This window comes from Dasypus novemcinctus, chromosome 1 (assembly GCF_030445035.2).
Source record: "Dasypus novemcinctus isolate mDasNov1 chromosome 1, mDasNov1.1.hap2, whole genome shotgun sequence".
Classification (NCBI taxonomy): Eukaryota; Metazoa; Chordata; class Mammalia; order Cingulata; family Dasypodidae; genus Dasypus; species Dasypus novemcinctus.
Genome location: NC_080673.1, coordinates 167770395 through 167779027, shown reverse-complemented (window position 1 = coordinate 167779027; position 8633 = coordinate 167770395).

Genomic DNA, 8633 nt, shown 5'->3' with positions numbered 1-8633 from the left:
CCAGTGTTACTCAGTGGTTGAGGGCCAGCTTCCCACATGTGAGGTCCCAGGTTCAATCCCTGGGATTCCATACCTCAAAAAAAAAGAAAAAGAATGTAATAGTCTGGGGATGGTCAACTCGTGGGAAGCCTGTGCTCCAGGTACCTACACTTGCTTTGGTTATTTGTACCTTTTTTTTTAAATTTTAAACAAATCAGTTTTATTGATATATATTAATAAAGCATACAATCCACCCAAAGTATACAATCAATGGTATTTGGTATAATCACATAGTTGTGTATTCATCAGATCAATCCTTATCAGAGCATTTTCATTATTTCAATAATAATAATAAAAAACAGACAAAAAATTCATCACTTCTGCTCCATCCATCTGCCCCATGGGATATAAGCCCCTCTCAAGTAAAAACAGAGTAGGCATCACCACCCCAAAATCCTCAAGTTTGGAGAATGAACAATGGGCTAAAGTAGAATTATTATTATTCTACTATAAACATTACTATTCTAGCAATGGAAACACTTGTATCACTGATATAAAGGCAGTGGCCACCAGAGGTTCTGAGGGCAGGGAGTGGGAAGACATGGTGCAACTTGGGGGCATTTTGGGGATATTGGAATCTTCCTGCATGACATTGCAATGACAGATACAAGCCATTATGCATTTTTTCAAAACCTATAAAATTGTGTGGGACAGAGTATAAACTATAATGTAAACTTATTCCATGGTTAGTAGCAATGCTTCAATATGTGTTCATGAAGTGTAAGAAATGTACCACACTAATGAAAGACGTTGTTAATGGGGGAAACTGGAATGGGGGTGGTGGGAATAGGGCATATGAGAAACCTGTATACATTTTATGTAGCAGTTATGTAATCTAAAACTTCTTTAAAAATAAATTTTTAAAAATTCATCACTTCTCAATCTCTCTATGCTTCTCCTGCAGTGCATCGCTGCTATTTCTGGTTATTCTTGCACATTTATTTATTTATTTATTTTTAAAGATTTATTTTATTTATTTCTCTCCCCTTCTCCCTGCCCCCCGCCCCTAGTTGTCTGTTCTCTGTGTCCATTTGCTACGTGTTCTTTTTGTCCACTTCTGTTGTTGTCACTGGCATGGGAATCTGTGTTTCTTTTTGTTGCGTCATCTTGCTGCGTCAGCTCTCCATGTGTGCAGCACCATTCCTGGGCAGGCTGCACTCTCCTTTGTGCTGGGTGGCTCTCCTTATGGGGCGCACTCCCTGCGCATGGGGCTCCCCAACACGGGGACACCCCTGCATGGCACGGAACTCCTTATGCACATCAACACTGCACGTGGGCCAGCTCCACACGGGTCAAGGAGGCCCGGGGTTTGAACCGCGGATCTCCCATGTGGTAGACGGACGCCCCATCCACTGGGCCAAGTCCGCTTTCCCTTGCACATTTATTTTTTTTTAAGCTGTTTTATTGAGATATATTCACATACCATTCAATCCATCCAAAGTGTACAATCAATGGCTTTTAGTATAAACACAGTGCTGTGCATTCATCACCACAAAAACATTTAGAATAGTTTCATTACTCCAAAAAGAAAAACTCCACACCCCTTAGCAGTCACCTCTCAATCCCCCTATCCTTCCGCAGCCCTACATAACCACTAATCTAATTTCATCTTTATACAGTGATTTATATTTACATTTTTTGTAAATGGAACCATACAATATACAGTACTTTATGTCTGATTTCTTTCTCTTAGCATAATGTATTTTTTCTGTTTTCTTTTTTTGCCTGATATTAACATCTTGTAACATTAATATACATTTGTTCAGTTTCAACGAAAAACAGTCTTTTGTATGCAATATTCTTGGGTTATTTGTATCTTGATCAACATCTAATGTGTGGCACTCCAGCATACTGAATGTCACAAGTAGGTTTTTATTTGTGATCATTGTGACCTGTTAACTAGCATGATGGATTTCAGGAATGGTCTGTAATTGGAGTAAAGGCATTTTAAAGATATAATTTGGCTAAAATATTTTAGAGACATTCCCACACTTGCACAAATGAACTATAAGGGCCTCATGTCTCCTCTAGCCTTCACCCTTAGGGGTAAAGCTATTGGCTAAATTCCTAACTAGCTGTGTACAGTCGAAGATTTGGAGGATGCCAGCTCACTCTCCATCCGATGCCAGCTAAAAGGAAAACAAAACTCTACTCCTAGAGTTTTGCAGTTTTTTAAGATTTGTTTTTTTTATTTTAAATTTATCCCCTGCCCTCATCATGATTCCCTTGTCTGTCTGCTCATTGTTTTGCTTGCTGTGCCTGCTTGTCTTCTCCAGGAGGCACCAGGAACCAAACCCAGGACCTCCCCCATGAGAAGCGAGTGCCCAATGGCCTGAGCCACAACTGCTTCCCACAGGCTGTGGCACCTGCTGGCTTGCAGCATCTAGCTCATTGTGGCATCTGCTCATTTTCTTTAGTAGGCACTGGGACCCAAACCTGGACCTCCCATGTGGTAGGTGGGCACCCAACTGGTCAAGACACATCTGTTCCCCCTGTCCTAGAGTTTTCTTTTTTAAAGATTTATTTTATTTATTTCTCCCCTCCCCCTTGTTGTTTTTCACTTGCTCTGTCTGTCTGTCTTCCTTGTTTCTTTAGGAGGCATGGAATCCAAACCCAGGAGCTCTGATGTAGGAGGGAGGTATTTAATCGCTTTAGCCACCTCCACTCCCTGCTCTTGTGTCTCTCATTATGTTTTTTCTTCTTCACATCTCTTGTTGCATCATCTTGTTGCATCAGCTCACCGAACCTGCCTGTTCTGTCAGCTCACTGTCTTCTTCAGGAGGCACCGGGAACCACTGTTCCCTGCTTTGTTGTATCTCTCATTATGTTTTTTCTTCTTGTGTCTCTTGTGTCAGCTTGCTTCACCTGCCCATCGTGCCAGCTTGCTGTCTTCTTTAGGAGGCACGAAGATCCAAACCAGTGACCTCCCATGTGGTGTGCAGGAGCACACTCATCTGAGTCACATACGCTTCCCACTTAGAGTTTTGATGTGCCTTCCTTAAATGAATATATCATGCAAGGTGGTGGATGAAGGACCTGAGGAGGCAGAGAGCTGGACTTCTTCAGTCTAAAGAGCAGGAGACATAGTTCTGTACTTGCTTGCTGGTGAAAGTTTACTTAAGAAATATCTGTATATGCCAACAGGGTTGTGAGGAAGGGAGTCACTGCTCCTCACATATCTTCTTCTTTGACTAGAAAAGAAACCAGAGTTGGGTTCTGACCAAATCGACTCAGGTTACTTTACAACATTGGTATTGAACCCAGAACTGTCGGACTGTCTCTAGAAGCATTGTTCTTAACCACAAAGCTAGAACAAGAACTTCACTGCTAAAAACAGCCCCCCAAAAAGGATCATGGTTTCAACCTTTGAAATAATCAGTAGATAAGACAAAGAGAGCATGACCCAAGAGTCTCAGGATTAATGTAAAACCAGCTTTAAATAGAATTGCTGGTGTGATTTAGAGGCAAAACAATTGGCCAGTTCTGAGTGCTCTCCTACCAGCCCTTACAGCTCTTTGGGTCCATGTGCCAGAGGCTACCGATACCTTTCATTCTGGAACAAGCAGAACTAGGCAAAACCCAGCTGAGATGGTATTAAAGGAAAATGAACTAGGTATTTATTATTAAACATTGGCTAGTTCTTGGGCTGTTCTGACATCTTCTGGAAAACAGAGCACATATTCTCTCCAGGAAGACTTCGTATTTATCTGAACAGAGAGGAGTTTGTTTCCCATTGAGGGTCTTACTGGCCAAATGCTGTGGCCTGGGTCCCCTGCTGTCCCACCGCCTGCACTTTCTCAGTGTCTGATTTGGGGTCCAGATCTCAACCCTTCTGACTTGCTCAGTCCTCTATCCCATTCCCAGTGAACTGGGCTGTGACTAGATTTTGGACAGAAAGTCATCACTATTGATTTGATTAGGGTGCTTCAGATAAAGCTGCCAAGTTACCCAAAACTTTCCCTTGCAGCAGACTCTCTTCTTAGTCACCTTGATCCATTTGCTGCCTTTTTCTTCTGAGGTGACACATTACATTGATTTTTGAAAGGGAAACCAATCTTGAGTTTCTGGAATGAATGCTAATTAATTGGTATTTTATATTTTCCATGCTGGACAGATTCAGTTTACTAATATTTTACTAGGATATTTTTGTCAATGCATGAGACTGGCCTATAATTGTCCTTTCTTATAATGTCTTTGTCAGGTTTTTGTTCAAAGGGAATACTGGCCTCTTAGAACAATTTGGGAATTGTTCCATTCTCTTCTAGTCTCTGGAAAAGTTTGTATAAAATTGGTGTCATTTTTTTATTAAAAGTTTTGCAAAATTCTCCGGTGAAGCCAATCAAGCCTGGAGTTTTCTTTATGGGAGGAATTAAATTACACATTCAATTTTTTAAAATTATTTTGAAATAATTTCAAACTTTCAGACCAGTTGCAAAAACAATACCAACCCCTCACAAAGAATTACAACATACCCCCACCCAGATAACTAGATCCACCTAATTTTTTTAACAAATCAATTTTATTGATACATACCAATAAAACAAAAATCCTTCCAAAGAGTCCCACCTACTTTTAACATTTTGTCACCTTTGTCATACACAGATTTAATTTTTAAAAATATTATTGGGCCATTAATAGTTCTTATGTTGGTTTTGATAAATTATTTTTCTAAGAGTTTGCTCACCTCACCTAAAAATGTTGAATTTATGGGCATTTATTGTCTATAATATCCTATTGTCTATTTAGTATCTGAGGTGATGTTTCTTTTTTCATTCTTAATAATAGTAATTTAGGCAAACTCTATTTTGCTCATGACCACTCTTGCCAAGGATTAACTTTGCTGAATTCCTCTATTGTACCTTGTTTTCTAGTTCATTAATTTATGCTTTTATTTTCTTTGGGTGTAATTTGTTGTTCTTTTTCTAATTCCTTGAGCTGGATTATCGATTTTCACCTTCTCTCTTTTTTTCTGATATAGACACTTAGCAAAAATAGGAAACCCATACATAAAATCTTATAATAACAACCAAATTTAGTGCCCCAAGGAAAATGTAAAAGTCAAGACTGTGAGGGAGTAGGTGTAGCTCAAGTGGTTGAGTGCCAGCATACCATATACCAGGTCCTGGTTTCAATCCCTGACCCTGGTACCTGAAAAAAAAAAAAAGGCTGTTTTCAACTAGAATTAAATTAATGCAGCTCAGGTTATGTTTCACCATTACATTGATTGTTTGAGTTCCATTACTTAAAATTCTGTTAAATGTGGCAAATTGAAAACAGTTTTGTCCCTACCCCACCAGTCCTACCAAATGACAGTGAATGGTTAAAAAAAGTTATGAGCTCACAAGTACAAATAAAAGAAAAGAGAACAAATATTTTGGAAGCTGGAAAGCATATGGACAAGTGATTGCCAACTTGACTGACCAAAGCAAGCTGAAACCAATGCTAATAGTGGAGGCAGCCTGGAAGTAGGCTGAGCTGAGCCACAGAACTTTGTAAGGACTCAGGAATCGGTGGTTCTAGGGTCTAAGTGGATCTGAGAACAGAACATTGCTTACAAGTCTGTACAAGAAGCATGTAGATCCCCCAGATCTTCCCATTCCCTAGCCCCAAATTCAGAAGTCCAGAGGTTGACACTCTGAAGTGGGTAAACCAGAAAGAATGATCTCAGTGACATCAGGTCAAGGCACTACACAGAACACAGGGGATCAAGTGGATTTCTACATCCTGAACTATGGATCCCTAACCCCTTTCCTTCACTCTTGTCCCAGGATCCTGGCACCAGGTTTATATCTCTCAAATAAGAGACTGGAGGATTCCTCTTTGGGGAAACTGACTGCACTAAGAGAAAAGATCCAAAGTAACTCACAAATGGGAATCTCCCAATGAAACAGCCACATAAGATCACCTTGCAGAAAAGTCCATTGATTTCCAAACTCACAATAGCCTTCACTATCACCACATGTGCATGCACACAAAAACACACACTCATACGTAAACCACACAGCCTCCAGTCAGCCTTTTAGTCCTTGATCTTAAATATGAGATGGGAGCCAAGGCTGATCAGATATCTGAGAATATCCTCTAGCAGGAAATAAGAGATAAAAACAAACAAGATTTTTAAAAGAGCTCAGTAAAAACAGAAATAATTCAAGGAGCAGAAAACAATTTCCAAAAGCTATCTTGATATCCTCAGGAAAAAGAAGAAAATTAGGGGATTATATTAAAGCTCATTAGAAAATAAAAAACATTGTATGATTATCACTTATAAGAGATGACCAGAAACAGCAAATTTGTAGAGATAGAAAATAGATTAGAGGTTGCCATGGGTGAGGGAGGGAGGAAGGGGGAATATTTTTTAGGAAAAATAAATAATATATTTTTAAAGAGATTTCTTTACATAGGTTAATTAGTTTGGGTAGAAATAAAAACAAAGAAGAAAGAAAGAAAGACTAAAAACTGAACTCTTGGAAATTAAAACTATGGACAGCAAACATTCAAATTACACATACAAAGTTTTGAATATAAAGTTTGGGAAATATTCATAAAGTAGAATAAATGTCAAAGAGATGGAAAATATAAGGAAAAAAGCTAAAATAAGAAAACTAGATCAAGCAGTAAAATATTAAAAAAAATAATACCACCACAAAGAGAGAACTGAGAAAATGGAGAGGTGGGTTCAAATCATTCAAAAAATAATTTAAGAAAATTTCTCAGAACTGAAGGACATGAGTTTTCATATTGAGACTCTCCGTTGTGTACCATGCATAATGGACATAAAAACCCTTGCCAGTACAAATCATCATAAAATTTTGAAATTCCAAAAGCAAAGAAGACTTTCAAAACTTCAAGGGAGGAAATAACAAACTTCACTCAAAAGATAAAATATCATAGTAGCACTAAACTTCCTAATAGCTGCACTGGAAGCTAAAAGAGCAATGCCTTCAAATTTCTAAGGGAAAGGTATTTTCAATGTAGAATTCTATACCCAGTCCTACTGTCAATCATGGATGAGGGTTGTATTAGTCAGGGTTCTCTAGGGAAACAGAATCAACAAGAGATATCTGTTAATAGAATGCGATTCTATAAAAGTCTCTCATGAAGCCATGGGGATACACAAGTCCAGGTTCTGCAGGCAGGCTGCAACCAGGGGCTGCAGTGAAAGTCCAATGAAGGTTCTTGACACGTTCTGGGAGATGTTGGCTGTCCAAGATGAGCTGGGAAATTCTCTCTCAATGCTGGAATCACTTCCGCTTTTAAGGCATTCAACTGGCTGGGTGAAGCGTCACTGGTTGCTGATGGCAATCTCCTTGATTGATGTAATTGTAATCAGCTATCTATGATTTACCACTGCAGTAAAATCAATGGTGACTAAAGTCTATAAATGCCCTTACAGTTAGCCCAGTACTTGCTTGACCAAACAACTGGGCACAATTACCTGGCCAAGTTGACATAATAGCCTAACCACAAGGGTGAAATAATTTTTTAGATCTTCATGATCTAGTAGCTACTGGAGGATATACTCCCCAAAATAAAAGTATAAAAAGAAAGAGGATTTCATGGGGGAGGAAAGAGAATCTAATACAAAGGAGAACATAAAGGAATTTTTAGGTTGGTGCTATAAAGAAATCCCAGGATAACAGCTGTGCAGCTGACTTAGAGTTTACCCAGTCGAGATTGCAACAGGCTGGAAGAAAGCTCCAGAAAGCATATCTCCAAAAACATCATTTACACCATTAGAATATACTGAGGGGAGATTGACATTTCTAGTGGAGGGTTTGAGAAGGATTTCGATAGAGGTACATAGTAAAGTAAGTAAACAAGCAAGCAAACAAAAAATGAAATAATAATTAACACCAGTTGTAACAGTTTGATATGGTTATGAATTCCAAAAGTAGATATTGAATTATATTTGTAATCTGGTCTGTACCTGGGCATGATTAAGTTATGATTAAGGCTTTGATTAGGCCTGGTCATTAGGGCATTGAGTCCCTACCCCTTAGTAGGTGGGGACTCACAGACAAAAGGCATGGCAAAGGACAGAGTTGGGGGTTTTTGATGTTGGAGTTTGTTGCTTTAGCCCTGGGAAGTAAACTCACGGTGAAAGGGAAGTCAGCCCCAGGAAGAGAGGAACCCTGAGCCCAGGAAGAAGCAAGACTCTGGCAGGGAGGAACCCAGGAAGCCTGAACCCTCGCAGACGTTGGCAGCCTTCTTGCTTCAACAAGTGAAAAGAGACTTTGGTGAGGGAAGTAACTTATGCTTTATGGCCTGGTGTCTGTAAGCTCATACCCCAAATAAATACCCTTTATAAAAACCAACCCATTTCTGGTATTTTGCCTCAGCACCCCTTTGTCTGACTAAGACACCAGAGAAAACAAATAGTTGAACAAGACCAGATAATCACATTCTTTGAGGCAGTTATAGATATTTACAAAGTCATCATGTTGTAAACACTAAATAGTGATCTTAAAAAGTAATAGTAGAAATAAATTGGTCAGATGGCAGGAGGGTAACTATGTGTATTTGCGCATGTGTGTGCCCACATGCATGTGCACCTAAGGGGGTATTACAGTGGAGCTAAAAAATAATGTTTTATT